The sequence below is a fragment of the Eumetopias jubatus genome, unplaced genomic scaffold (assembly GCF_037043125.1).
Source record: "Eumetopias jubatus isolate StellerSeaLion01/CBP00866 unplaced genomic scaffold, mEumJub1_p1.0 scaffold_4, whole genome shotgun sequence".
NCBI lineage: Eukaryota > Metazoa > Chordata > Mammalia > Carnivora > Otariidae > Eumetopias > Eumetopias jubatus.
Window position 1 is genome coordinate 100,451,622 of NW_028274810.1, and position 27,532 is coordinate 100,479,153.

General features: G+C 58.5%; 1 protein-coding gene across 2 annotated transcripts in view; it reads right to left on the reverse strand.

The window, feature by feature from the left end:
* SPSB1 (splA/ryanodine receptor domain and SOCS box containing 1) overlaps window positions 1–27,045 on the reverse strand; it is a 67,411-nt gene extending 40,366 nt beyond the window's left edge. Inside the window, exon 1 of one of the 2 annotated variants that reach the window (XM_088022620.1) lies at window positions 27,036–27,045. The gene's annotated coding sequence lies outside the window, so the exon portion shown is untranslated. Of the gene's footprint in view, window positions 1–6,859; window positions 6,921–27,035 lie in introns of those variants that run through there. The other variant, XM_028108619.2, reaches the window with a different exon arrangement.
* Window positions 27,046–27,532: the final 487 nt, after the last annotated feature.

The following is a 27,532-nucleotide window of genomic DNA, read 5'->3' on the forward strand; positions in this document are numbered from 1 at the left end:
CTCAGAGGCAATAAGTCTTTCAAATTAAGCCAACGCAGACTAAAGTGCGGTAATGAGGAAAGCCCCTTGGACACAGCCAGCTTGGGGTTCGCACCTCTGCCAGGCCGGGGAGGGAAGATGGTGGGCGAGCGGGGGTGGGGAGCAACCTGAGGCTCCCTTCTGGGAGGTGTTTCCTCTGGCACGGCAGCTTCGAGGGGTTCTCAGACCTACCCCCCTGTTCTCACACGGGGCCTCCAGCAGCTCCCGCTCCAGTCCTCCCAGGCCAGCCCACCCACCAGGAAAACATTGGGCCACAGGCAGTGACCCCAGGGGAGCTGAGGCCCCATCACTCCCCTTCTCTTAGCGACTGCTCAAGGGGTGGTTTGGGGTGCCCACTTGGATGCCACCCACTGACCTTTTTTGGGCACTTCAGGGGGCTCCAGGGGCTCCCACAGGGTGGTCTGGTGGCCCCCTTGGCACAGGCTCAGAAAAGTGACCTGAGTAGCCCTTGGGGAGTGCTGGGACCAAACCCAGGTCTTCCCCAGCAGGCCCGCGGGGCGGTGACGCCTCATTCCCCAGGAAATCTCAGGCGCGCCAAGAGTCCCACCGACCAAAGGCAGGGAAGGACAAACTCAGCCCCACGGAGAACGTTCCACGTGACCTCTCCAATGTCAGGGGCCAGCCCAGCCACAGCCCTGGGGACAGACAAGAATGCACTCTGACCTCAGGAACCCCAGACCTCTTGTAGCATCTTCTCTCTCCCGGGAGGAGTCAGGGCAGATGCAGGGACACAAATACATCTTCCCTCGAGCTTTATGAAGCAAAAAATTCAACCGCAGGGAGCTTAGTGCCTGCCCAGGAAGCAGGGCCACCCAAGTGAAAAGGCGGCCTGGCCTCACCGGGCAACTGGCTGCTTTTTGAGAAACACACCCTGCTCATCCACCACAAACATCAGCCTGCAGCTAGGAGGGAAGCGAAGGCCACGGCTCCCCAGTAGATGAGGGCCGCCAGGATGAGAATGCCGGGCTTCAACTCTGCCACCCGAATTGGTCCCGACTGCCTCCCAGGGAGAGGAGCATGAGAACAAGTACGGGAGCCCGCCACCAAGGAGGCAGGAGCAGGGACGGGCCTCCCCTGACCCCGGCCGTGCGCGGAGCCCGCTCCTGAGGTCCGGACTGCCCGCGCCCTCCCAGCCGGCCCCCGGTCCGGCCCAGGCCCTGCGCCGGGCCGCCTCGAACACTCATTCCCCTGTGCTGCTTCTCTGTTTGGAACCATCTGGTGGCATCCGTGAGACAGGTAGTGTACTGAGCGACCATGATGTACCAGGCACAGGGCCACCTCAAAAACAATGGTCAAACTCTCACGTATAAGAGCGTTCCGTGACCTGGTTCTGACTACCTTTCTGGCCTCATTCCCAATCCTTCCCTGCCACCAGCCTCGCCCGCCAAACAAACACAACCACCTGATGAAAACAGGCACGGGGTCCCTAACAAGTTGGGGTGGGGGTCTGACTCCTCTGCCCACACCCGGCACCTCGATTCTGTCTAGGAGGGCTCCCCCTCCCTGCTTCCGGGGTCCTGCTCTACTCCAGGCTCTAGGGGTGGGCACCTAGGCTCAGGCAACTGCATCAGGGATCAGCATCACCCACCCCTGTGACAATGAGGGTGCAGACCAGTCAGAACCAATCCTGGGACCTTGGCTTAAATGACCTTCTGAGAACCAGGCCAGAAAGAAACAAGGCAGATGCTTAAAGGGCGAGAGGCACTTGCCGATGCCAGGGTTTGAGCCTCTGGATCCAGCTATGCCTGAAACCTCCTGACTTTTGAGCTGCTGCATCCAGTTCAGCAAACCAGTTGCTTTTTGCTTAAGGCTATTTAGACTGGGCTGTCTGTCCTTTGCAACTGCGAAAGTCCTAATCGACTCACAAGCCAAGCTTTTTGAAGACCACTTTTTTGCTCATACTGTTTCTTCCACGCAAGCATCCTGGGGGTACCAGGCTTCTTTTCACGGAGACTTTGAAGCCACACTCAGGTTCCCTCTGGAAAGCCTTCTGACCTCCTCCCCTACTCTGTGCCTCTCAGTACCTGTGTGTTCTTTCCATTCATTAACCGGTTTCTCGAACATGTGCTGAGCACCCGAGCCCTGCCCGTTGGTCGGCTTGCTCCAGGGGGAGACACTGTGGCTGGTGTTCTTTCCTGTCTTCCCCTCCTTGAAGCAGGGACCAGGCTGCTCTAGCAGCCAGCCCAGAGCTTGGCACACAGCAGGTGCCAGATAAATGTCAGCTGAAGGAGGAAGGAACAACCTGGCCTCACAGCAGCGCACCTTATCCATGGACATGTTATATACAACATTTCTGATGGGGCAGAAATCCAAGCCTGTCCAGGAGCAAACCCCGTCAGGCCTACCCTCAATCCATCCAGAACCCAGCCATCCTACCACCTCACTGTCCCCTCCTGGGCCTCAACACCAGCCTCCTCTGCCCAGACTCTCCAGTGGATCCTCCCGCTGAAAGGCAGGTGTCTCATAGTGGTTCGCAGGACCTCACAGCCCAGCCTCCTGCACCCCCTCTCCCCTTCCACATTCTGTCCTGCCTCCTTGGCCTTCTGGCTGTTCCCGGCACATGCCAAGCCCCTACCTTTGGGCCTTTGCACATCCCAAACCCTCTGCATGGTTCCAGGTGCATTGGGCCTGGGTACCCGGGTGGCCATACCCTCACTTCCACCAGACCTCCACTCGAAGGTCGCCTCATCACAAAGGCCTTTCCCAGCAACCCTACTTTATTTTTTTTTTTTAAAGATTTTATTTATTTGACAGAAAGAGAGAGAGGGAGAACAGGAACACAAGCAGGGGGAGTGGGAGAGGGAGAAGCAGGCTTCCCGCGGAGCAGGGAGCCCGAACAGGGGCTGGATCCCAGGACCCTGGGATCATGACCCGAGCCGAAGGCAGACGCTGAACGACCGACCACCCGGGCGCCCCCCAGCTACCCTACCTTAAATGGCAAACATTCTCTGCCCCCAGGACTCCAGTCCCCGTGCCGGACTCAGCTCTTCCCCACAGCACTTTCCGATGACAGTCTTGGTTATCTGCTTAAGACCTGTTTCCCAGTGAGAATACTTGCTTTATAAGGGCAGGTGTCTTGTTCACCACTATGTTCCAGGGCCTGGTACACAGTAGGTGCTCAGTGAATACCTGTAGAATGAGTGAGCAGCTCCTTCCATTCTATGGTGCCGCCTTCCACACTGCCAAGCTCCACAGAAATGCTACCTACATGGACCGCCTTCCAGAAGGTGGAGTCAGGCATCCCCCTCTCTGTCCCTTATCAGCTCTGGAAACTTCCCCCAACGGATCTGCAGCTTCCCTGCCCCCACTTGCCTTCCAGCCCCCTCATTCCTTGAGAACCCAGTCTCCAAACACGGCAAGAGCTCACCTCTAAAGAGCCCAAACCATCCCTAGTGTGCAGGGCAGGCGAGTGTCCAGGCAGCAGGAGACAATCTTGGCCCCTTTCCTCGGCCTGCACTGGCTGTTCTTTCCTGGAAAACCCCGAGTCAGCAGCGGGAGCAGAAGCAGGCTCCGTCAGCTGCCACACGCGGAGCCCTGGGGTCCCAACTTCAAGGATCCACACAAGCCCTCCATTCAAGGGCAGCAGCTGGAAGGTGGCTGGGCTTCCAGACAGGACTCCAGCAGCCCCCCACCGCCCCCCACTGCCCGCCTGGCACAGCACCACTCACAGGGCACCTCCCACCCCAGCCTCATCCCTACCGCCCCCACCCACTCGGGTTTCCAAGAAGGAATGTGTCTGGTCTGGATCCGACAATGCTGGCCCCGTGACACTGGGAGAACAGACCGATTGTCCCAAACGCGACGGTCTGGCTGGTGTCGGCTCAGAGAGGTTAAGGATCGCAGGAGTTATCATCACAGTGGGCTGTGCCTTCCAGGCGGTCACACCCGTTCCCGGGGGGGGGGGGGGGGGGGGAGTTGGGTGCTGGGAGGGGCTGGCCACCTCCCCCTCCCACCGGGAGCCACACACAAAGTTCCCTTTATGGGAACACGGCGGCCGGGCGCTGGCTGTTCCAGCCTCAGGGAAACCAGGTTTGGGTTTTCTCTGAGGGCACAACCAGGCCTTTGTCTTGACTTTGCCCCATCCCCACCCGTCTGGCCTCCCTGTCGGGGACACAGTGTCCGGGACCCAAGCCCTTCCAAGCGGGCCCTTCTGAGGCTGGGTCCAGAGACACCAGAGGACGGCAAGGCACGCGCAAACAGCACCGAACACAACCCACGTTCCCCACCAAGACCTCCGTGAGGACCTACTACGTGGTGAGCAATGGGATGGTGGTGGAACCCGCCGCAGAGGAAGGCAGCAGATGTGACCGCAGCTAATCGGCACACAATTCGTCGCCGTGAGGAAATGCGCAGCCCCACTGTGTGCCGGCGCCGCGCCCGCAGTGGGTCCACCAAGTGCTGCCCACCCGAGCCCATCCCGGCTGCATCGAACACATCAACTTGCAACTTGCTAAGAGAAGCATGAAGGCGTGATTATCCACCGGGATTTGGTCCCCTGTTTTGGCACGCATAAAAGATACACCCTAAAAAACGTAGGAAAAAGAAACAGAGAAAACCCCCAGGAATTGTCCCTGAATGGAGCAACCAGGGTGCTCCGATGAGGGATTCTGGAGCTGGATTTCAGGTGCCCCACCCCCGGCTGGTGCGCATCGAGCCTGCACGTGACCCCCTGCCTTGGGGTCTGAATCCTGGTTCTCCTTCCTGCAGGAAAGTTCCCCCCGAACTTCCCACCGGCCACAGGGAGGAAGGAAGGGAGGAGGCCCACAGCCCACGGCTCCGAGGGCCCACGCGGCACGGCACCCCCATCTATGAGCATCGCAGCAGACCCTGACTCCTCATCCACTGGACGCCCAGCAGGAGCATCGGTGGTGTGGACACAGCCTCGTCTCATGGAGGCCGGATCTGCAAAGGCCACTTCCCCAGAATCTGCCCAGCAGGGCCCTAGGCGCCCAAAGACACAGGCAGCCAGCTATGAGAAAGAGACTACCTCCTCGAGGGGAGATGGGTCTGGTGTTCTCCATTCTCTGCTTTGTGCACATCTGGATCCCAAGACTAAAAATTAAGCCCAAGTTAAGCCCTCCATGGCAGACAGGGCTCCAGGCCCAGGGAAGGGGGCAATGCAGCCCAGCACTGCCTTCTGGGCATCAGGAGACGTCGAGCAGGGACCTTTGGGGTCATCCTCGGCACCCGGGCTACGTGGAAGCATCTTCCAAGATTCACCGTGATCTCCGCCTGCAGGCCCTGAGGGACGGCTCCCCAAGCCAGCCAGGGGGAGAAATGGAAAAACCCCAGTGATTTTTTGGAAGGAACGTCCACTGCTGAGCACTAGGCAGAGGGGCTGGAGGGCCAGAGAGGGGCCTGGTGGAGCCGCCCATCCCCGTCAGCTCCAGCCCAGCAGGAACTGGTCTGTTCCATCCAGACGGTCAGAGCTGCCAGCCCAGCCAGGGCACTTCATGGAGGAAAAGGTCGGATGCTCAGAGGGTCAGGAGTGTGGATTTCCCCTTTCCAGTATGGCAGAGGGGAGGAGGGGCTGCTGAGGTGGTGAGGTCCTCGAGGCCAGAGCAGGGGGTGGGGTGGGGCGGGGCACCTTCCCCAGACATTCGCGGCCCCTCCACAGACAGCATCAAAGAGGGACAGCCAGACACTGTCACCACGGGGAAGGTCACACGGGGGTCAGTGCCGGCAGCACGGGAAGGGAGTGACCTATTTCCAAGGCCCATTCAGGAACCTCCCTGCAAGCCCAGACGTCTGACGCAGCCAGACGACAAAGGAAAGGGGGCTGGGGTGGGGGGGCTGGAGGTGTCTGATGGTCCAACACGGCACTCCCCCGCCATCACGGGGGTCCCCACAGCTGCCCCTCCACCTCCTGCTGACCATCGGAGTGGCCAGAGCAGGGCTGATCACAGCACAATGACCTGCCACCTTACTCTGGTTCTCCTGGCCCTCTGGAATATTCTGCCAGTTTTCAGCCTGGGTGGAACCAGAGGTGGTCCTGGCCTCCCCAGAATGTTGGCCCAGGACCCCGTAAGCACACCTCTCCCCAAGAATTACGCCATTTCTCTTACAGCTTTGAGGAACACTTGTCACCCTGGGCCTTAGTCATAGACACCTGCTCTCATTCAACCATCGGTCAGGACTTGGTCAGGTCACCATACGAACTGGGGAGGAAAAACCAACGCAAATCTACGGAAAACCTGTGAACATCACAGATGGGTTTAAATTCCAGCTCTGCCCCTTCCCCAGCAAGGACCTGAGATGTTCTGGTCCTCCGTTTCCCCATCTGTAAAACGAGGCCAAGAACTCTATCTGTGTCACAGGGATGGTTTCAGGGTTAGGCGATGGTACACACGCGTCCCGGTGCCTGGTTCGTACCGAGTGCTCCTGAAAGGGAAGCCACGGAGACGGGTCCAAGGCAAAGAAGGAGCTCAGGCACCAGGGACTAAGCCCCAGGGATTTGGGTCATTCCTAAAGAGCCACCACATCCCTCCCGCATAGGATGGGAGCTCAGGGGAGCAGGTGCTGAAAGCCCCTGCCCCTTGCTATTCCCAGGTGTGCGTAACGCAGGATGGCTCTGCCCTTCTGCACAACAGACACCTCGTGGCTGCTCTATGATTGCGCTGGAGGCTGCAGAGCCCAGCTGTGACCACACCTGGCGAGCACGGACCTCGCTGTTGCTGTTGTTCACTCCCCGGCCCCACTCTGCCCGGAACTGCCACCCAGGTTACCCACCGTAGCTGAACGAACCGCCCCCGTGAACCCGACCGTGCCTCTGGCCAGTCCCATGCCCCCATCCTGTCTCTCATGACTCAGGATGACTCACGGTTAACATCGCCGAGATCAGGCTGGTCCTGGAGTCCACGGCAGGGTCCGGTGACCGTCGGCAGCTTATTAAAAAAAAAAAAAAAAGGTGACCCTTCCTCTCTGTGGGTCTCAGAGGTGATCAAGTACAGTACTAATGAGCTGCCATAGTACTGCCTCCCTCACGGCTCCTCACGGCTCCTCATGGCTCCAACGGCCCTCCTACCCACGTTTGGCTGAATAGTAAGTGTTCCTCAAAGGTCTGCAGAGCCGAGCTGCCCAGACACCTCCCCGGCAAGTACCAAGGTGATGGCCAAAGGTCAGGGCACGCATACAAAAGTCACTTGGGGTCTGCTCTCCGCCCTCCCCGCCCCCCGGGGTTTGGAGGCCACCCTGTGCCATCCAGGATATTTGGAAATTCCACCACACACATGCTTACAGCATCGGCTAAGCCCTAGGAATGCAAACCACCTGGGATGCCTCTGCAGACTGAACTAGAAAGGTTTAAAGGCTTTTGTCAGGTGTGGGGGTGGGGGGTCAGAGGAGAAGTTTCGAAGGGGGACAGGGCTGTTTCCAGCACCTGAAAAAGGCACACTGATGCCTTTTTCAGCCAAAGTGTGTCCCTTGCCTTGGCCTGGGGAGTGGGTCAGAGACTCAGGGAGTCCGAGATGCGAACAGAGCAGAGGAGAAGATGCCTGTTTTAAAGGGGGAGAGGGTCTTCTGCTGGAGCCTGGGGGGGGGTGACCCCTCCCAGTTACACCAACCTTTCATGAGCAGAGCATCCCATAATTCCATCCCACCTCAACCAGCCACGAGAGCAGGTACCAGCGACATAAATGAAAAATCCACCCCCAAGGAAATAAGAGACACAGAGCCCATCTTTCAGGGCACCTTCAAAAGGAAGGTCATGATCAGCTGGAGTGGGGGGCAGCCACCTGGGAGTGTGGTCAGCCCCACAGCCAGGATCAAGCCAAGTCTGAAAAGCAATTGGCCCATTCAGTCCTGCATGTGCCAGGCACTGTCTCAGGCACCCGGGGCTGCCAAACCTGGTAGACAGAGCCCCTCCCCTCATGGAGACACACAGACAGCCACAGGCAACCTCGGAATATGAGCTGATTGGATCAAAGACGCTAACTTCTCCATTGTTGGTGAAAAGGTCGGCTAGCTCATTCATTCATTCATTCGACAAGTTCCCACTGAGCCTTCATGGTGCCCCAGCCACGGTGCTAGGACCAAGGTGTCTGCCCTGGGGGGAGTTTCAGCGACTCCCACCACATCTCTCAAGACCCCACGGTGCGGTGCCTCCTGGCTTCCTCACAAGCCCCCAGGACAGGCACTGAGCATGGGGACCAGCCCCAGCTCCATATCCCCAGCCCCCTCAGTGACGTGGGGTGAGCCATTTCTCCTGCCCCACTGCCTGAAATACTCGCAAAGCGTAAGGGGGTGGGCACACGCTTCCTCCGAGGGTCAAGGAATAAATTGGGAACAGCAGGCAAACCCACTGGGTACAAGGGGCCCCATCTATCGAGTGCTCTGGAACAACAAGATGCAAAGGGGTCTCCTGGCTCTCTAGGACCTTCCAAGACCTGCTAGACAAGGGAGCAGGGATACCCACATCTGTAAAGGGCAATGGGGAGGACAGGTGAGGTAGCTTAAAGGCCAGCAGGGGGAGGGAGGGAGGGAGGAGGGGTTGCAGGTAGACCCACAAGATAGAGATGCTCCCGCCACACAGAGGGCGGCCCTTGCCCCAGAGACAACAAGGGTTGATTATCCCTCTCGGGTCTGTTTTGTTTCTGCTGTAACCCCCTGCCTAAAACAATGGCTGGCACGTGGCGGGTGCTCAGTAAGTATTTGCAGAAGGAGTTTCTGCTATGAAAACTGAAGAGGGAGGCAAAAAGAAACCAAGGTCGGGGGTGGGAGGTGCCCAGAAACAGCGAGAAAGAGACACCAGCCTGGACATCTGGGATCCCTGGCAGGGGGCTCTGGCCCTGTCCTGAGCAGGTGAGTCTGGCTGTCACAACAGAAGTCATTTGACCCAGGGGGACTGGAAGTCCAGATTCCCCTCCACGTTTTGGAAAAGGAGGGTGTCTTGCCTCTGACCCCAGGAGCAGGCAGGCAGGGGGCCAGCCCAGGGCCAGACCCGGCCAGGGTCCTCCCTGGAAGTCTGGGGCTGGAGGCCTGGGGACAAGCTTCCCACCCAAGGCCAGCAGTTCAAGCCACCGCAGGACCAGTGGGTATGGACTCCAGAGCTCTCTCAAAATGGGCGAACCTGTCTCTAACCACCAGGCTGGACAGTGATTGTGAAGCCCCACCCTTCGAGAGGGGGCCCTGTCCACATCACTCCCCCACCGAAACCACACCAGCCACACCCGGGACTGGACGGACCCCACACCTCGGAGCCACATGAAACCCATCACCCCCTGGCGCCCCCATCCAGTTCCCCCTCTGCCCCATGTCCCCACTCCACATGAGCCCTGCAGGCCAGGCGGCTTCCCGCAGCCTCTAACCCAAGACGGTCTCCGCCTCTGCCTCAACTCAATTCAGTGGGGTCCCACGGAGTGGGTGGAGCAGGAGGGCCCCTGGGACTCTCTTCATTCCCACCCCCCCGACCTCCCCTCCCCCGTCCTTGCACTTCAAGGCCCCAGATTAGGGGTAGCATATGAGGTGAAGCCCCCATCGGGTAGGGACGGGGGGCGTGTTCCACGGGTACGGTGAGCAACACGAGGCCCGGCCTCCGTCTGCCTCCTCTCTGGCCAGCCCGCCAGGTCCACACACCGACCTGCAGCCCGCGTGGTGTTCCTGGGCTCCCCATGCTGCCCCCTGGCTCCCACCTCTCCGTCCTTACCTACTCCTTAGGGCTTGCCACAGGACGACCCTCCCCAAGGCTGGGTTCCTGGGCTGGGGGGGGGGGGCCCTCCTATTAGCTTTCCCTGCTCTGGTCACACCATGTTGTAATTACAGCTCAAGTGGCCGTCCCTACCACAGACAGCAAATCCTCCGGGGCAGGCGCCTGCCTCATCCGGCCGCATCCCCAGCCTGCACGGAATGGGGTGAGCCTCCCGGATGGCGCATGTGCCAGGGAACAGTTCTCTGAATAAAGCAAACAACTGCCCACTGTCCATGGGGCAGCCACCCCGCGAGCTTTGCGGAGCCCCTGCGGCGACTCTGCAAGGTGAGTTTTTACAGATGCGGAACGTGAGAGTTAAAGAGGCTCCAGGTCAGAAGCCAGAATCCAACCTCATGGTCTTCCCGGGGCACGGGGAGCCTGAGAGCGGAGGTTGGAAGGTGCATGGCAGGGGCGCCCCGTGGGCCACAGGGGCAGGACCCTGTCCCCATTCCCGCCCCTGTCCCCCCCTACCCCTGCGGCAACCTGGAGGGCCGGGCAGCCGGAGAGCGACCAGAGGGGGGTGGCGGAGCCCCCCGCTCTGCACAGCGGCCGTGGCCCCGGTGCCCTCGCCCACCTTCACCCCTCGCCCGCCAGCAGCCCAGGCCCACAGCCCCTCCCCCAGCAGGCCACAGGAAACGCCATCCCTCCCCACGCCGCAGCTTCCCAGAACAAACGCCATGTCTCCCCAACCTGCCCGGAAAGGGAGTGAATGCACCGGCTTCCTGTGGTCCCCACCTGGCTGTCAGGGGCCGAGCCCGGCCACCCCGCTTCTCCTGGCTCCTGGGGGACGCCCAGTCACCCTGTCTTACCCAGCCTGGGCTCTCCGGGGCAGGCCCCCAGGGTACTGGAAAGTTCCAGAATAGCATGGGCTTAAAAACCCAAGGAGGGCAAGGACACAGAGGCAGGACTCCCCTTCAGTCCTGGCTTGCGTCTGTGTTTGCCGTCCGCATGCCCCACTCAGCCGCCAGGGCAGAACAGAGCCTGGCACACAGAGGCCTTTGGCCAACATGTGGGATGAAGGGAGGGTCGATGAAGAATAAAAGGCACCCATTCAAGAAGCCTGTGGAACTGCAGGGGCTCCCCTGCCACAGGAAATCAGTTGCATGTGGCTTTGAAACGGTCTTTTCCCACCTGATGACGTGAAGATCTCCCTCCTGTGTACACACACACACACACACACAGACCCTCCACCCCTCAGCCCTCGCCCTGGGAAGGCCATGAGTTTTGATTCTAGCTTCCAGCCTGGGTCCCAGACAAATTACTTGGCCTCTTAGAGCCTCAGTTTCTACATCTATAAAAAAAAAACAACTATAAAAATAGGTTCCCAAATATCTAAACTAAAAATCCCGGAGCCCTTGATTTTGAGGGTATTTATTAAGCACTTACTACACACTGGGCACCACCTGTGCTCCTGGTGGTGTGGGATACGGACAGCCTCTAAGATCCGCCAGTGGCAGATCTCTTCCCTTCTTCCTTTCCTTCTCCCTCTCCAGTTCTTACACATCCTAAGGCTCAGCTTTAACATCGCCTCCTCCAGGAAGCCTTCCTGGATTCACCTGCTGAGACTAAACTCCGAATCCCAGCTAAGTACTCTAGAACTCGCTCACCTCTCATTGCCTTTATAACCCTCTGCCTAACGTGATATTGTTGGAGAGTTAACTGTATATTTGCCCTCTTCCCTTCCAGAAAGCACACCAAGCAAGTTCTCCGAGGCCAGGACTAAAGATTATAAATTCCAAGGCATGTTCCCTCGCAGCAAGAAGGCACCCCACCTCAAGCCTTGAATCCCAGTTATAGGAAGGACAGCACCTAGGTTCACCCATGTCAACACACTCCATCCATGGGGTACTCTTACACCCCCGTTTCACAGATAGGAAACCGAGGCCCAGATCACAGACGCAGCTAGCCCAGCAGGACTCCAGCCACCTCCACCTGACTCCCAAGCCAGGCTCCTAACTGTTCCAGCCCCCACACCCAGACTCTACACGGCTTCCCAAGGGGGCTTCCTCCAGAGGCGAAAGCCGTGAACCAGAGACATCACACAGGGCTGCATTGGTGTCCTGGGGCCATGGGACGCATATGGGCTCCAAGATGCCCAAACAGTCCCCAATCTCTCGGTAAACAGCAACTGCCCCGAACCCCCTAGGTACCCCCTCCATCAATCAGCCCCTTTGCCACAACCTTCACCCCCTCACCCTCCACAGCAGCTGAAGGGGTCACGCCTGGCACAGCTGAGGCCCCACGATCCTGCCCAAGGCTGACACAAACGTCTTTCCTGCATGGCCAGTGCCCTCGCCAAATCAGCATACTAATAGTATCTGGTCAAGCCTGTGCGGGAAGACACGCCCGCCCACACCCACCCCTCCTGTGTCCCCTGGGGACGGCCTCTAACGTGCCTGGGCACACCACCCTCTCCAACTCACCTGAAGCAGGCGGCTGGGCCTGCTGGGGAGTGTCTCCTTCCCAGGCCAGGTCCCCCAGGGTGGTGTCCCACGGTGGGCGAGGCCGGCTGTCCCACCTGGCACCGATCCCCCCCCCCCCCCCCCCCCGCCGCCTGCAGGGCTGAGTGGGGAAGAGCATCGGGGCCGCTGCACCTCTCTGACCTCCCACACCTGGTCCCCGCTTGTACATGACTAAGCAATTTCTCCCTTGGAGTCTGCCTGCCAAGAGGCCCCGCGGGCAGCGGAACCGCACCGGGACGCCCGGAGCTGCATGCACTAAACCCATAACTGGCGAGTCCTCTTCTTGGGAAAGAAAACCCCCTCCATGTTTTGTTTTGTTTTGTTTTCCCCTTAAATGAAACAAATCCACCCACGTAGTTACTGGAAACTCAAGCATGTGAAACTGAACCGTTTGCAAAGGGAATTAGTCAGCAAGCTTGTGAGCAGCGCCGCGGTCCCGCCCGTGCTCTCGAGGTTCCCGGCCAGGAGGGGAGCGGGTGGCCCGATGTCCCCCACACCGCAGGTGATGCCCTGGCCGCGGCCAAACGTGAGGGAGCGTCGGCTCGCGCCAGGTCGAGGGTAGCATGCGCTCCTTACACTTTGTGAAACGCGGCGATGAGCAGCCCCGGCTCGGGAATCAGATCCCACTGCATCCAGTGAGCTGAACGCCTGCGGGTCTCAGTTTCTTCATCTGTGACATGGGGGCAACAGAACCTCCCAGGAGCACTGTCAGGATCACGGGGACGATCTGGGTGACGTGCTTTGGGTCTGGCGGCCAACAGGCAGCAATGTGTGGGGACTCTGCAGTAGGCGCCTTTCATCAGGAGCTACGGTGGGTGGAGGACTGTTGTAGGGCTCTGTCCCTCCAGGTTCTGTCCCTCTTGCTGCAGTGGAATTGGCTGACTTGATTTCCAGCCCTGCTGCCTTACCCAGGAGGCGGCCTGGGGAGGTGGAGAGGGACCAGGCCAGGCACCCACAGGTCCAGTCCCAGATTCCTGAGCCCCAAAGCTCCGTGACCCACTGGGCTCCTTGGCCTTGTCCCTCTCACTGTACAGGGAGGGCTCAGACATTGTATTCCGTGTTGTTTCTTTAAAAAACAAAAAACCCTTGGGCGCCTGGGTGGCTCAGTTGGTTAAGCGACTGCCTTCGGCTCAGGTCATGATCCTGGAGTCCCGGGATCGAGTCCCGCATCGGGCTCCCTGCTCGGTGGGGAGTCTGCTTCTCCCTCGGGCCCTCCCCCCTCTCATGCTCTCTCTCTCTCTATCTCATTCTCTCTCTCAAATAAATAAATAAAATCTTTAAAAAAAGTTAAAAAAACAAAAAACCCATTAAGTTATTTGCCTATATTAAAAACAAACAAACAAACAAACCAAAAAAACGCCTGGATTCCTGGCTTCCCTTAGGGGGACAGAGAAACGGACACTACGGTGCACCGGGCTCCACTGCCCTGGGTAGGAGAGGCCACTCCCTGGCCCAGGCCACACGCACTCCGCTTTGCCACAGTCCTCGGGAGCGGGTGCTTCCTTTGTGCCTCCTTCCCGGCCCCTGCGGGCATCTGAGTTTGTGACCCAGTTTAAAACCCTAATTTTATGGAGGAGCATGACCTCAGCCACTTGTCACTAGAAATACCCACAGGAAGTGTCCCTCGGGAAGGTAATTAAAGTCTGATGCTGTGGGCTGATTTTTCTTGGAGAAAAACGAGACGATGTAAGAAGACCTCCGTCCCAGTCTGGCTGAGGGCAGCTCGGGGATGAGATAGTAATGGTCTGGAATTCTTTCGTGACTTACTAGACAACAAGCAGAAGCAAGTGTCCGGGGTCCTGCCCTCACTTCCCTAATTTCTTCCCTCTCCTTTTGCTTATGAACCAAAAGAAAACCTCGCTCTTGCCTCTTACCCCCCTGGGCGTGCAGAAGGTGGGTGGTGGGGGTCAAGATGCTGGGGCGTGGGCCCTTCAGGAGGGGCTCCAGGACAGCTGCTTGCAGAACCGGAAGCCCCCCCAGTTCTCCCAGTTGGCCAACTTGTTTTGTTTATTTGAGGGGGCAGGGGAGGTAGGATTCAGTGGACACAGCCGGATCTACTCACAGCCCAGCAGAGATGGAGAAAATGTCAAGTGAGCATTTGAGGGCATTGTCAAGTAGTCTTGGTCACTCCTGAGGGGGAAAACACAAGATTCAGGATCTTGCCTCTCCAATAACACATTTTCATTCAGCCTCCGCTGAGCATCTGCTAAGGGCTGACCAGCGAGACACAGTGGGGACAGGCCGACGGGAACCAGTTCTCTCCCAGTCTGTGCTCTGGCACCTCCTCTACCTGGGGACCCCTCCTGTACCCTCTCCTTTGCCTGGCTAAGGCTTCTCTCCTCCAGAAAGGTCTCATCCCCCCAGAGCACCCCAGGCACACCCAAATCACATAATTTAACACGGTGTGGTGACCCAGTAACTCCTGCCTTTTGACCCCACTCCCCATTCCACCAGATCACGGGCCTCTACATGCTCAGAGGCCTCGTGGGGCAGTGATTCGGAGCACGGACGGGGTCTGCATCCGGCCTGACTTCTGACTTCTGGCTGTGTGATCCCAGGCGAGTTATTTGACTTTTTTGGGTCTCAGTTTTCCCATCTGTAAAATGGGCATAATCAACTCCACTTAACAGGGCTCTCACAGGAGCAGTACATAAGTTAATGCATGGAAAGTGCCAAGCATGGTGACTGACACATAGTAAGTGCTCGATAAACAGTAAGCAAACTGGTCTAAACCCGGGAGGAAAAGGTGGTCAGTGTGCACAGTCCACTGGGGAAACACATAACACAGCCTTGGCCCGGCTTTGGACAATCAGCACGCACTACTGCTGGTCACCTCCCCTTTATATCCTCCGAACAGCCCCAAACTCTGCCTGGGCAGCCTTCAACAGGTGCTTTCCAGGACTGTGCCGCTCAGGGAGATGACAAGGTGCGAGACTGTCTGATCCTCACAAAATGCAGCTCATGAGCTGCTTACCCAAGCAACCTCCAAGACAGTGCTATCTCTATCGGTGCCGGTGCTCACAAGACTAGAAACTGCAACCCCCCAATGCCAACCCCAGTTTCTACCGGCAGAGCGGGCTGGTGTAGCGAGAAGTCATGAATTCGAGGCTGGGCTGCTGGTTGCCCAACTATGCAGTCACTAAAAATCATCAGAGTGGACACTTACAATGGGTGAACTGCATGGCATGTGAATTTTACCTCCATAAGAATCCTGCATTAGCTCCTGCTGTATACACTCTGAGCCTTGAAGAGACAGCACCCCACTATAATACCCAGAAAAATTAGGTTCTCCCTGCTTTGTCTTTTTAAAAATTCGGGGGGAACAAGGACACTAAGGAAAAAACTTGGCCATCACAAGGGCTCCTGTATCTCACGGCTTGCTTAATCTCTGGCTTAGGCAGCGAAAGCCAACTCCATTTTTCTACTTTGCCTAACATAGCTCTTTTATCTGGTTCCCCACGGAGGCTCTAAACCCACCTTCCCAGAAAGAAAACAGAGGTCACATCCCTAACACCCAACACATGGCGCATCAAGCCACATCTCGTGCCCAACACCCAGCAAGTCGGGGCAGGACCATCCTGCCTGGCCTGACATTGACCTTGATCTACTCCTGCCGGTTCACCAAAATGTTTTGGGGGAAGGGCAAAGGCAACAGGAGGAGATAGAAGACCACCCCCTAGTCTGCTTCTAGGACAGTGGCCCCCAAACTTATTTTCAGTTCAATTTTCCCCAAAAGTTAGGTCTCGCACAGAACCCTACTCCCCTCCAAAAAAAAAAAAAAGATCAAAGTCAGACTGCTCTGGTTCAAATGACGCATCTTCCCATTCTGGCACGGCAGCCCAGGCTCTGCATGAAACCAAGGGCCAGGGGATGTGGCATCCAAAGCACAAGAGCCCCATCTGGCCTTTTCTGGGGCTTCAATGTTATCCCCTGAGCAGGACCTTTCCAGACGGGAGGGTGCCCCGTGCACAGTAAAGAGACACATGAACAGTGGTACCATTGCGCTGGGTCATGGACATGTGGGGCTCATGAGACCAGTCTCTGCACCTGCAGGTGCTCCAAATTTTCCACTTAAAAAAATGCACGTTAACATAGACAGCAAAGAGCAAAACCTCAGGGGTGGTGAGCCACCTGAAGGATGGGGGGATCCGGTCTCAGTTTAGGACTTGGCTCGGACATGGTCGCCTGGGTCGGTGCTGTCTGCGCGCTCCCTTGGTGTAGGCACCATGACAGCCTGGACAGCTTGGGCATTCTGCGAATGTTGGCTGAATGATGAAGGAATTAAAAAAAAAAACAACCCATGGGGCGCCTGGGTGGCTTAGTCGTTAAGCGTCTGCCTTCGGCTCAGGTCCATGATCCCAGGGTCCTGGGATCGAGCCCCGTGTCGGGCTCCCTGCTCAGCGGGGAGCCTGCTTCTCCCTCTCCCACTCCCCCTGCTTGTGTTCCCTCTCTCGCTGTGTCTCTCTCTGCCAAATAAATAAATACAATCTTTAAAAAAATAAAACAAAAAAACCTTTATCCTGAGATGTCTAGACACCCCCAAGGGTGACACAGTGGTGAGGAAGACAGGCTTGCTGGATCCCTGGGGAGTACGGGGCAGGAGGACAAAACATACAAAACACAAAACAGCTCAAATTTGGCCCAACAGGCTAGATCTGGAAGGAGAGGGGGGAAATACCTATCTTTTTGAACACCACATTTCTCCAAAGACGATGAAAGTTGGTTCAAAGAGACCCTGACATTTATATATAATTCATACATAATTAAACATATTTCACACTGGCGCTGCCCCTTAGAATGATTCCTCCAAGCTTCACAAAGGTAAGATGACTTTTCTCATTAGAGCTTCTCAAAATTTCCAAATTGCGAAGACCCTCGGACAAGCAAAAACCCTCACAGATTTCCCCCTGCCCCCCAACCTCAGAGTAATTAAGCAAAGGGCTTCTGATTCCCAGATCTTCTGGATCTGTCCAGGGGCTTATCCCCCTGAAATCCACGTAGGTGCCCCAAGAACGTGGCACAGGGCCCCTCACCCTGCCATCCTCTGAACCCTGTGTTTTATGTCAGGATCACATGAGGCTCCCTGGGATCAACCTAGCAGGCAGATCCCACCAATGCGGCCCGTTGCCCGTGTGGCCTTCCAATGGCGGGAAGTTAGCTCTGGCGGGTGCAGGAGCTTCAAAGAGCCTCCCCATTCTCTCACCCCAGGAGAGGTTCAGCCCACAGGTGCAGCATCACCCCAGCCCCAAACCCCAAACTTGGTCAGACCCGCAGCCAAACTGCCGATGGTTAATGGTCTGCCGGGAGAGCCCCCAGCGTGTCCAGGAGAAGGACTAGGGGCTTGATTTGGACTCCTAAGAGGACCTGGCCAGAGTGTTCCATGAAGGAGGCGGAGGCAGATGGAGACAAAAATTTCTAGTTTGTCCCTGTGCCTCTTAGGAACAGCTTTTGGGGTGAATGGGCCAGGGAAGGGATGCAAGGGCACCTCCTATCCACCCCCTGCACCTGGCATTCCAGGCCTCCCCGATACACAGCAGCCTTCCCGTGATCCTCCTCCTAATGGCCAGTCCCTCCTCCTTGGGGTCACCCTACCTCCCTGCCCCCCCCCCCACGAGACCCCACCCGCCAGCCTAGCACAAACCCTCCTGCCCAGCACACCTGACCGTCAGCTAGTGTTTCCTGCCCACACCTGCTCCATCAGACTCCTGAGGGCCTCGGGCTGCTTCGCACGCCTCCAGCGTTAGGCCTGGCGATAAGCAGGGGTAAATGACCCCCGTGTGTGCATCAGTCACAGTCGAGAGCCCAGACTGTGGAATCAGGCCAGCCTTTTATCACCCACGCGGCCGTGTCCCCTCCAGTGACTCAGAAAACGTCTCGGAAGCTCACTCCCCTCATCTGGAAAGGGGGAGGTCAAACCTGACTCCTCGGGTTGTTTGAAGCCTTAGGAATCCAGCCACAGAAGCAAGAACAGTGCCTGACACACGGCAAGCGTCTCATAATGCTCACACTATTTCTGAAAGAATCCGACTCCGAGCAGACAGGAGTCAAGACAGCCTCACTGAAACGTTAGCCAGAGAACGGGAAGAAAAGGCGGTGGGGGGGGGAAGTCGTCGGGGGCTCCAACAAGGGAAGAGCCAATATCCCCTGAGGTGTGACAGCTGGGGTCTTCTCCCACGCGGGGGGCAACCCAGCGGTGTCCTTTCTATAAACTGTCCCCCTACCCCATCCACAGTGATGGCACCGTGGCTCTGAGGGGGCCCCCGAGGCAGGACCCACGGCCAGGGTGCCGCTGACCCAGTCAAGGGTGGACACAGAGCAAATGTGGCCTGGCAGAGAAGAAGCTCCATGAGTTACTGACCCCCGGCCGCAGAGCCAGTCCACGTGGGGACACATGTGGCATTGCTGATCCAGATGGGGGGTGGCGACATCAAGTAAGCCTGAGACAAGGTCATGCCTTGAAGGCCACGTCACAGGTTTGGGAATTTTCCCTAAGAGCAGCGTCGCTGTTGATGGGCCTCAAGAAGGGAGTGGACATCATCAGATATTCATTTTAAAAGGAAAAAGTTTAAAACAATGAAAAAGATGGCCATCAGCAGGACAGTGGCTGGGCCTTCGGCGGCAATGGATACGGGGAGAAGGCAGGTGCTTACAGCTGGAGGCGAGCATTTCAGACAAGCCGTCTGAAGGGAGCTGTCCCCACCTCCAAGTGGCCCCCAAGTGAGCCAGGAAGGGAAATCCAGCTTCTATTCAGGAAACACTGCAACCTTCCATGCCAAACGTAATTAGCCAGAGCCAGACACAAAAGGTCCTGGAGTGGATGATTCCATTTATAGGAAATGTCCAGAATGGGCAAATCCATAGAGACAGAAGGCAGCCTCGTGGCTGCCAGAGGCTGGGGGAGGGGGCACGCAGAGTGACTGCTAGCGGGTACGAGGTTTCCATCTGGGCGACGAAAATGTTGGGAAGCAGGTAGACGGGGTCACAAAGCATTGTGAAGGTACTAATAAATGCAACTGAACTGTTCACTTCAGAATGGCCCCTTTTAGGTTATATGGAATTCACCTCAATTAAGAAAAAACAGTCAGTAGCACAGAGCATATTAAGAGGCCTCTCCACTGAGCCACCAATCCCATTTCTGCTGGGGGTGCGGTTGTATCCCCACAAACCGGGGCCCCTTCTGACTCAGTGACTCCTCGCATCCAGTGTATCAGGCCACCGTGATAACTGGTCTTCTGGCCTCTCAGGTTCCTACTCATTTCTGCTGCTCTCCCCCTTCCTCACGGCAGAGCTGGGTGGGTAAGGGTGTAGACCCGGGAGCCAGGCTGTAGGGCTGGGCTCTCAGCTCCTCCCCTTACGGCCCAGTGGCCCTGAGCGTCTGTCTTCCCATCTGTAAAATGGGGCTGCACCGCCCTCCAGGCCTCGCCGACAATATGAAGACTGACTTCATGCACGTGTAGTGCCCGGAAGCCCAGAAGCACAGCAGGACCCACCAGCCTCCGGGTGGTAACCGGTCCGTTGTCACTCACTGGGCTCCAAGCCCAGCACGATGCCTGAATTTCTGTGACCGGCCCTTCAAAGCTGTCTTTTCTCCACCTGAGCTCTGTGTGTGCCCTTCTTCCTCCATTACATCCAAACCATCCAGCTTGGCTTTCCAGGGCCCCTAAGCCCGGCCCGTCTGCCTACCCCCAGGTCCCCAACACTCCATCCATCTCCACCTCCCCCATCTGGGCTGGAGGGTGAGAGGCATCCTGCAGGAAAATGAGTTCTTCCCAGCACCCCCACCCACCCCCCTCCAGCTCTGCTGTGCCCAGAACGCTCTCCCTGGTCAAAACTTGGCTATTTATAGTGAATGCGTGCTGGGCAAACTAGTGACTAGCACAGGAGGCTGTGTCCACCATGAGGAGGCCATCCTGCTGTAGGGACCCATGGCCGAGAGGGTAAAGACGACAGACCCAAACGTGCAGTCGCCCCAGAGTCGCCCCTCAGCCACTGCCTTGAGGAGACCACGTCAGAGCTCACCCTCCCAGAGCACCCTGTGCCCTGGCCCCCTCCCCACAGGCCCCCTCCCAGTGTCCTTGGGGCCCCCACCCGGCCACACGCCAGGCCACGCTCGCCTCCCACACCTGATACCCTTCCACCCGGAATGCCCACCTACCTCCCCCGACCCTCTCCTGGTCAGCATCGTGTCCACCACACCCTGTGGGAAGGTCATCACCGGAGACGGGCTGGCCTCCCCCACTAGACAGACAGGTCTCTGAGGGTGACACCCCCCCCTTCATCCTTTGCATCCCCAGCCCAGCAGATTGGCTGCATACTGTAGGGGCTCAATACATGTGTGAATGGGAGAATGAATGACAAGCAGTCCAAAAATAGCTCAGGAGAGGAGGCTTATTTTGGACTTCTGGATCTCCCACAGGGTCACAGGGGAAATTCTAGTCTGCAAATTGTAAACTCGGCAGTCAGGTTCTCTGATGGGCGGGTCTGTGGGGGACACGATGCCACCACCCCCAACACGTCGGGACTAGGCACTGTGGCCAGCGCTAGAGCACGTCACCCCCGAGACCTCACGGCCACCCCACAAAGTGGCTGCCACACTGTGTGGTCAGGGCGGCAGAGGCTCTGAGGGAAAGCCTGGGTCTGGGCCACCGCCCCTGAGCCCGGATTCCCGTCTCTCTAAGCCCCCTGCTCAGAAGCACTACCAGCCCTGCCCGCACCCATCCGTCCAACGGGTATCCAGTAGGAGCCTACTGTGTGTGCCGAGCACCGGGGACAGAGGGATGAGCGAGACCCACGTGGCCTGGCCCTGCCCACCCCCCAGCCCACAGTCCAGTAGGACGCCGGCCAGCCGGCCCGTGGCGCCTCGAGCGGGGGAGTGCGCGTCTGGCTTGCGTGTCTGGGTGGACGGTGGAGGCCCGGCTGCCCGCCGCAGGAACACCACGTGAGCCAGCGGGCCAGGGAGGAGGGAGACATGTGGAACTCAGGTTTTAAAAGTTTAGTGGGGGTGGGAGGGCAGAGTTGGGGGTCAGCGAGACATAGATGCAGGGGACGGAGGCTATGAGGGACATCAGGAGGTGGGTGGGTGGGAGAGCTGTAAGGACAGGGGTGGGGGTGGGAGGTGGGGAAGTGGGGAGCAGGGGAGAGACGGCGGTGCTGTGAGGGAAGGACTCCCGGCAGCTGGTGCAGAGAATTCTCTAAGCACTGGGGAGGGGTGATGGCACCAAAGCAGCAGGGTCAGTGAGTATCCACAGTTGGGCCAGTGATATCCAGGAACTCCTGGAAAGATCTAGAAGTGCCAGGGAAGCGAGGAAGTGGAGACCAGTTGTACTGACCTACGAGTGGGAGGCAGGATGCTGGAGGAGCTGATCCTCTTGCCCCGAGGGCAGCTCTGGGGGCTCAGTGACCAAGGGGTCCACCCCACGACCTAGGCTCCCTGGGCCCTGTGAGCTCCCACAGGCAGCCTCGCCTTATGTCTGACGAGCGGGGGTGGGGGGGAAGGGCAGCAGCCTATGGGGTTTACCCGCACTCTACCCCCCAGCACCCCAAAAGCCCATGGCGAGGCCCCTCCCAGGAGCCTGTGCCCTCAGGGAGTGCAAAAAAAAAAAAAAAAGAGACTAAGTGTTCACACACACATGAACGAATAAGCAAAATGTGGTAGCTCCAAACAAGGGAGTAGTAGTCAGCTTTAAAAACGAAGGACGTTCCGACACAGGCTGCGACGCGGACGGACCTGAGGACATCACGCGGGGTGAGATAAGCCAGTCGCAGAAGGACAATGCGTAGGATCCCATGCATCTGAAGGACCTAGAGGAGTCAACCCCACAGAGACAGAAGCGGAATGGAGGGTGCCAGGCGCTGGGGGAGGAGAATGGGGAGTCAGCATCTAATGGGGACAGAGTTCGAGTTTTGCAGGCCGGAGAGAGCCCGGGAGACGGACGTGGTGGCGGCCGCACACCAGCGGGAATGCGCTTCACCCCGCGGCGCCCTTAGCAGTGGCTACGATGGGGGGTGTGATGTCACGTGCCTTTTACGGTAAAACGAGAGGTAAGTATGAAACCCCCAACCCAAGAGAGGCCTTCCCACGTGGCTCTTGGGCAGCCTGGCACCACTGTGGGGACCCCACACACACCCTCGCTGTCACAGGCGGAACACGCAGGAGCACTAGGGTCTCTCCCCTGGTTCTAGATGAAAACGCCAGAACAAGGGTTCTATTCCCGGGCACACCTCATCTCATGCCAGATGCTCTTCTGCTGATCCCCTTGGAAAGAGGGTTCCAAAGTTTCTGTCTCCAGCCCAGGCTTCTCTCTAGAGCCCCTGGCCTAGCTGCCATCTGGACACATCCATAGACCATTTCTACCTTGGGAGAGGCTCAAGGCACCTCCATGCCCCTGGCCCCCAGCCCTCTCTCTAGGGTCACCATCCACTCAGACCCCCAAACTGGCCAGGAGGCTCCCAGACATTTGCAGTTCTTCACACCCCGTGTCCAAACAGTTACCCAACCTGTGGATTCCACCCTGAAAACGCCGCCAGCCTCCATCCCAACCAGTGGGAAACAGATGCAGCAGGACACAAGGAAACATTTTTAATAATCGCAGGCCTGAAAGCAGAGCCAGGAGCTGTGTGGCCACGGCAGCCTGTCTGGCAAGGGCTCTTCACAGCTGGGGCAGTTGTCAAGACTTGTCACTAGGTAGATCCTGGATCCCCCCCGCCCCCAACCCCGCCGTGGCATTTACGTCCCACATGCCCTGAGTCTTGGGCTCAAACCACCCACCGCCTCCCAAGGGTGGCAGGCGCCTACACGTTCCTCCATCCGTTACCCGCACCGTGGGGACTTCAATCAAGACGATTAAGCTTGGTTAAGTTTAAGCTTGTTAACAAACCACTTCCACATCCCCTGCCGCCCAGGCCCTATCTCGAATGCCCATGCCCACCCAAGGCCCAGCCTCGATGAGGGGCAAAGCAGGGCTGTGCCTTCAGGTCCTCCTCCCCATCTCCAAGGGGGGCCCACAGGGAGCCTAGGTCTGTTCTTGATGTGGTCTGTCTCATGACCAGTGGACTCATTTATTTGTAATGTTGAGCAATGAACAGGACTTTAAAACACAAAACAAGCAAGAAGCCTCCCAAAGACTCCGGGGGGTGTGGTGGCGGCGGCAGCAAGACAGATCTCCCAATGAGCCATCCTCCCCTTGCCACAGCCAGGAAGGACCCTCAAGTCCAAGCCAGGCAGAGTGCGCTTACCCCAACCTGCCCCCCATGGCGTCAGTCTACCTCTCTGAGACTTGAGATTTCGCTTAAATGCTTAGCAAGTACTTACAGATGACGTGATACCATGTCTGAGATTTGCTTCAGAAGAGTCCAGCATGAGTGTGTGCACGCGTGTGTGGACACGTGCGTGGGTGTATACAGAGGTGTGTGAGCGTGAGGGTGTGTATATGCGTTGACACTTGAAGCCGGTGGGGGAACCTTATACCCTTCTCCCAGCTCTGCTATATATTTGTAATTTTCCGTAATAATAGACATTTTTCATTAAAAAAATTAGCACGTGCTTCTTGAAGAAAAGGTCAAGGGGATAGAGGGGGGCATACTATACTAATTAAGAGAGCTTAAGCACCAGGATCAGGGTTAGAGTTCCGTTCCACCACCCAGTAGCAGCAAGACTTTGGCCAAGCTGTGTAGCTGGCCGTTCCAACCCCAGGAGGAGGTGGATGGAAGGAGAACCTGCTCGCTGCCCCAGGTTCTTAGGAAAAGTACAAGGGTTAATGTCTCAAGGACTCAGATCAGAGCCTGGAGCTAACACAGGCTATAAAACCACTTCCTACTATCGCCACCATCACCATCATCATGACATCCAACAATGTCACGCCTGGGAAGCACATAGCACGACACGCCTAGCACCTGACTACGAGCTGGACTTTGACTCTTAGATTAGGAGGGACTCACTCTATCAGCTACCTGGGAAAAGGGAAAGCGCTATGTGGGAAGTCCAAAATAAAAGTGTGGATTTCATCAGTCATGCTTGTCGGGTAGGGACAGGCTTACACATCCCGAGGCGTACAGAGGCACATCTGCACCTGCCCTGTGCTTTTCTCTGATAAAGATCCTCGTTCTCAAACTCCTCAGGCACCAAAACATAAACGGATTATGCCCATGAGCCATAAGCTATTTCTTGCAAAGAACTGGTGTGAAATTCCTGGACAAAACTCTCAACACTATAGAATTGGAGGTTTTGCTAAATGTGAAAACGCATCAGTGGGCAAGTCTCTGCTCATCCCAGGATGGGGAAGGTCCAAGAAGGGGACCAGGCCCAGCCAGGGGAGCACAGTCTCCATTGTCCCTAGTGAGCAGGGGCAGCGCTGGCCTCCATCAGCTCACCCCCCCACCCCCCATCCTGTTCCCAGGCTCCAGAGGAGAAACGAAACCTCTACACTGATTGCCCAGGGGCCCAGAGTGTTTCAGGAGGCAGCCCCAGGAGCCCATTGGAGGGTGGTTTCAACCTTGTTGGAGCAGCCCAAGGAATGCAGTCTCACCCAGGAACACAGTGACATCACCCAGGGCCCCTGGCGGGACCACTCCTTCCTAAGAGCCGTGCAACCCCCAGAACCCACCATCTCCCCATAGCCCCGACCTCCCTGAAGCCAGGTCTGCCCCTGCTTGGCTCGTGACTGTCAGAACCACTGTGGTTGATTCTGCTTCCCTGGTGGTAGCCAGGCTGGGAAAGAAAAGGATTTATAAAGTTATTGCACTGGGCCACTCCACACCTCCCCACTGGCAAGCTCTCTCTCCTGGGTAAAGTACTCTTTGCAGAAGGAAAAGCAGTAAGAGAACAAGAAGTGCTTAAAATGATCTAATCCAGTCCATCACCTTACAGCTGGGGGGATGTGAGGTGCCTGGCCCATGACCTCAGCACCAGAGGCAGTAACCTGGGGCAACAGCCAGGGCTCTGGAGACGGTCCACAGGCCTGGCTCTGCAGTGTGTAAGTCAGCCACCCTCTCCGGGCCTCTGCCGGGAAGGGAAAGCTTGGCCTACATAGATGCCCTGTAAGTAAGACAGGGCTTCCCTCAGCTCCGTGATGCCTCAGCAGAGGGAAGCCTGTCTATGCCCCTCATGCTTAATCTAGCACTTTCCACCACCCAGAGGGGGAGTATCAGAGAGGAATAGGGCCGAGAAGGAATGCTTGCTGTCCTCACACCCAGCAACCAGGGATGAAGTTCTGGGCCCCCTCCTGTGCCGTCCTGCCCCAGCAGAGAATTCTGCCAAGGACACCGATCTGCAGTCACCAGGGATGGCGTTTTTTACCATCACCACCTGTTAAAACTCAGCTCATGACCAGTTTCTGATGCTACCGGCTGGAGTGTTTAATTAAATATTACTCACTCAGGAAGCAGCCCCTGCCAACTCACCCCCAAACCGCCCGGTGCATTTTCAGAGAGGAGGAGAGGGAAGGAGAAGGAGCCTGTGTTTTCCTCAGCTAGCACCGGCGGGGCGACCGGTCTGCACAGCCCACATTTGAGAAAGAACCAAACGAGGAAAGTCAAGGTAAGCAGCTCTCGGTCACTAGCAGCCCTATGGCCAGGTTACCTTAGATGGTGCACACACACACTCACCCCAGGCACACACACACATACACACTCACTCACCCCAGGCACACACTCACGCTCACACACACTCACCCCAGGCACACACTCACACTCACCCACCCCAGGCACACACTCACACTCACACACACTCACCCCAGGCACACACTCACACTCACACACACTCGCAGACGCACGCTTACCCCGAACAGACACACTCACACACACACACCCCAGGCACACACTCACTGATGCCCAGACACACAGAAACACACACTGCACGCACACGTAATCTCACACAGACACACCACCCTGACTCGCTGAGACACACGCACACAGGCAGGCTCAGAGACACACAGACACTCGGTCGCCAGACCTCTCACACACAGCTGCACACTCACTCACACACTCACTTGCAGTCTCCCATCAGGGCAAGCCAGCGCGCCAGGGGCCAGTTAGCATTCCAGGAGCCCTTGCCTTGAACTCGAACAGGACAGTTACCAAGTCCCCACACACCCTGGCCGCGGGCTGACCCTTCCCGCGGTGCCACCGACCGACCCAGGCTGCTCTGGTTTTTCTGTTTCAATCGATCTGCTGACACAGCACTCGGCTCCCCCCTGGTCGCCGGGAGAGGCTGCGGCGGCTCCCGGATGGCGGAGAGGGAGGCGCCGCCCGGGGTGTCGCCCCGGCGGGCTCCCCGGGGGAGGCGCGGCGGGCAGGGCAGGGGAGCCCCGAGGGGGCCAGTAGGGCCACGCTGCAGATCCGGCTCCCGACTGGCGGGAAAAGCGAAACTAACTGCGCGGAGCAGGGTCGCGCTGCCCCCGTGTGGGAGGGGCAGGTCAGTGCCCCCGCCTCGGCCGCGGGGACAGCCGCGGGACCGGAGCCCGGGGGCGCCCGGGCACCTGGAAGTCGGTGGGGGCCGCCGCGCGCCCGGGGTCCCCTCCCCGGGTCTGCAGCAGCCGAGGCTCAACCCCGGGCGCGACAGTGGTCGCGGCCGCCGGGACCCCCGCCCTGCCTCGCCACCGCAGGTGGGACCCCCGGGCCGCCGCGACCCGCAGGCGCCCGCAGCCGCAGCGGCTCTGGGCGGCGCCCTGGCCCCCTCGGCCGGGACCTGTGGCGAGAGAAGGGTTCCCCGCGGACCCCTAGCGGGTCCCCAGCGGGACCCTCACCCACCAGGCCCCCAGCGCCCGGCCCTGCGCCCACCACTCGGTCCCCGAGTGCCGCGATCGCCTCCCGGACCCCCACCCGCCCGGTTCCCCGTGCCCGGCGCTGCCTACCGCGCCAGGGAGGCCGCCGCCGCCGCCGCCGCTCTCCGGGGCCGAGGAGGCCGGGGCGCCCGGGCCGCGCCCGCCGCAGGGAGCGAACTCGCCTCCTCCCGCGGCCCCGGCGCCAGCGCCTGGAGCCTGGTTCCTGCTGCGAGCGCGCGGGCAGCCCGAGCGCGACTTCTGTGCAAAGAAGAAAAAGCAGGAGAAGGCTTTAAAGTGAGGGGAGAGGAAAGCGCCGGGGGGCGGGGCCAGCGTGCCCCGCCCCCTCGGCCCCGCCCCGCCCCCTCGGCCGCGGCTTGGGCTCCGGCTCCGGCTCCGGCTCCGGCTCCGGCTCCGGCTCCCGGGCTCCGGCTCCGGCTCCGGCTCCCGCGCGCCGGGTGCTGTGCCCCCCAGGGGCGGGCGCGGGGCTCGGGGCGGAGGGGGCACCCCCTGTGCCGGGCGCTCCCTCGGCCGCCCCCTCCTCCGCCCGCGCCGCCGCCCCACTCGGAGGCCGCCGGGGCCCGCGGGGC